The following is a 3,330-nucleotide window of genomic DNA, read 5'->3' as shown; positions in this document are numbered from 1 at the left end:
ATATTATCTAGAGACCCAAGAAGGAAATAGTATTAACTGAGTAAACAGGAAGTATGAGCAAACAACTTTCAAAACATGTGAGAAATGACAGAAACATCTGGCTGCCATTTATTTGTCTCCTTAAAATATTTATAAATTGAGCCTGATATAAATGATGGAAATTACACAGAGAGTCTGGATATTGTATGATATTGTTTTGTCTTTGAATTGTTTGATTTCTGAACAAGGGGCAACAACTGCTAAAAGACATTTGATTATAAATGCTGCTGGATTAATCCAACCTATATACTATTTGAATTTATTACTATTATTATTTTTCTTATTTTACATATCAATCCCAGTTCCCTTCCCCTCCCACTCATGTCCCCTGACTCCCACTCCCTCCCGTCCCACCCACTCCCATTCCACACAGAGGGTGATGTCCTTCAGGAGGCATCATCAGACTCTGTCAAGTCATTTAGAGCAGGGTCTAGGCCTTCCTCCTGCCTCTAGGCTAAGGGAGTATCCTTCCATGGGGAATGTGCTCCCAAAGTCCTTTCATGCACCAGGGATACATCCTGGTTCCACTGTCAGAGGTCCCTTAGACTGCCCAGATCTTCTAACTGAGACCCATGTTCAGGGTCTGAGTGGGTTCAATGCTGGTTTCCCAGCGATCAGTCTGGGGATCCATGAGCTCCCTCTTGTTCAGATCAGCTGTTTCTGTGAGTTTCTGTAGCCTGGTCATGACCAATTTTCTCACCACTCCTCCCTCTCTGCAACTGGATTCCAGGAGTTCTCAGTGTTTAGCTGTAGGTGTCTGCTTTTGTTTCCAACAGCTACTAGATGAAGGATATAGGATGGCATATAAGTTAACAATTTCATTATCAGGGAAGGCCATTCCACTATCAGAGGTTCATAGACTGCCCAGTTCTCCTAGCTGACACCCACATTCAGAGGGGCTGGTTTGGTCCTATGCTGGTTCCCCAGCTGTCAGACTGGAGTCCATGAGTTCCCCCTTTCACAGATCAGCTGTTCCTGTGGGGTTTCCCAGGGTGCTCTTGACCTCTTTGTTAGTCACTCCTCCCTCTCTGAAACTGGAGCACTGAGCCAAACTCCTGGAATCCAGTTTAAGAGGTTCTGTTTTTGTTTCCACAGAAAATGAAAAGCTGTGTATTCCTTCCAGACTATTATGGTTTGGTCAAACAAGACTCCCTGAAACAGTGGCCCGGGTGATCCAACATCCAAAACAGCTGGGATAATACAGCCTTGCAGATTACTACAGCTAGGACTTGGCCATAGTTCTGGGTTTTCTTAGGATCCCCTTGAGTTTGACAGCACCCCCAAAGAGAAGGAAACAGTTTGGAGAGAACTATTCCCACGTTCCAAAATATTCTTTATAAATGTTTGTTTTCATTTAAATGTGATTGGTTATAAATGGGGAATATGATATACAAATGTATACTTTCCATTGGTGTGGATTTGGGTTTATTGATACAAATTTCAGCTCAATTTTGCTATATGTGTATTGATACTCTTGTTTAGATATTATTTATACAGCTCATTTAAAATATAATGTATAATTAAAATTATAGAGTATAGTTACCTATAATAGTCGAAACTTAGATTTTCTAGATATGCAGAGATATGCTTAAGATGGATAGGTATTCTTCAAAAACCTTTCAAAGACCTACAAAATATGGCATTTAAAATTGTTTATCAGTGTTTTACATATCAATGAGACACAACTGCCCCTGACAATACCAATTACATCAGAGAGGAAGATATGCATCAAATAAACTCATTATGAAGTTTGCTTTTAATATGGTGAGACTAGCCATTTGGGCAAAAAACTGTTCTTGCATGCACTGTTTTACTGTATGCTGTATAAATTAGACATATAGTGACTGCTGAACTTACCAAAATGAGATGGGATAGTCCTTTAAGGTTCCTGCTTTATGGGAGAGTCTCCCAGACATTATAAAAGACACAGAGAAAAATGACTGACAAGCTATCAATATAGGCAGGACAGATTCAAATTTTCTGCTTCACTGAGAAGTCTGCCAGACACAGACTATGGCCTATGGGCTGAAGATGGATGCCCCAACATTACAGAGAAATTTTGCTGACTGTCCAGGCAGGGAAATGTCTCTGTCAATTCTAGCGTTTATATATTGTTTTTCTGAGTTCTTTGTTTTTCTGAGTTGAAGACAGATAGTTATGGTTATGGTTTTCATTAGTTATGATAAAAGAAAAGTTACATATAAAACTTTAGACTCACAAAGATAAGATAAATGATAGAAAATTTTCTTTAATTATTTTCAAATGTAAATGGACTAAATATTGTTAATTATACTTCTTACTTGATAAATGTTTTGTTACATATAATTTTACTATGTTAAAGTTAAAACCTTCTGGTATGAGCACTTTCCTGCCAGTCAGGTCCCAGAGCTGCATCACCCAAAATAACATGCAGAGACACTGTATTAATTATGAAGCTGTTGGCCTGTTACTATTTATTCTTATTGGCTAGCTCTGTCATATACATTAACCCATTTCTATTAAAGTGTTTCCACATGGTCTTTTTTTTTTTTTTTTTTACCATAGAAAGGGTCCGGACCTCTTACTTCTGTCAAGTTCTAAATCTTAACTCCTCTCTATTATATCTACCAGAATCACCCTTGTCTCCTAGTCCTGCCTATTCTGCATTCCTATTGGCCAACAGGACTTTATTCATTAACCAATAAGAAAAACATATTTACAGAATGACATCTCCCATCAACCTTCCTTTTTATTTAGACAGAAAAGAGGAGATGATGGGGTATGTCCTTCCTTATGCTGTGAATATATGTTTCTCTTATTGGTTGATGAATAAAGCCAATGGACAGGCAGGCAGGAAGTATAGGCAGGGTTACCATATGATGAGAAGTCTAGGAGGAGGAACACAAGGACTCAGCAAGAGACACCACATAGCTGCAGAAGGAGTACCATGCCAGAACATTATGGTTAAGCTATACATAGATTAATAGAAATGGGTTAATAACTAAGAGAGAGCTTGCCAATAAGAAGTCTAAGTCATTAGCCAAACAGTTTATAATTCATATAAGACTCAGTGTGTTTATTTGTAACTGAAGCGTGGCAGGACTCGTGGGAAGAGAAACTCTGTCTCCATATCATCCCTCTGGAGCCATAAACCATAATAAATTCATCTTCCATAGTTTGATTTTGGTATGGTGTTATATCAGGTCAACATAAAAAAATACAAATAATAACAATACAAAGAAGTAGAGCCTAACACAAAGTCCAATAAACATAATAGGATCCAAGTAGTAGGATCCAACAATTCCTTTATAG

This window comes from Phodopus roborovskii, unplaced genomic scaffold (assembly GCF_943737965.1).
Source record: "Phodopus roborovskii unplaced genomic scaffold, PHOROB, whole genome shotgun sequence".
NCBI classification, from domain to species: Eukaryota; Metazoa; Chordata; class Mammalia; order Rodentia; family Cricetidae; genus Phodopus; species Phodopus roborovskii.
Note: the sequence above shows the minus strand (reverse complement) of the source record.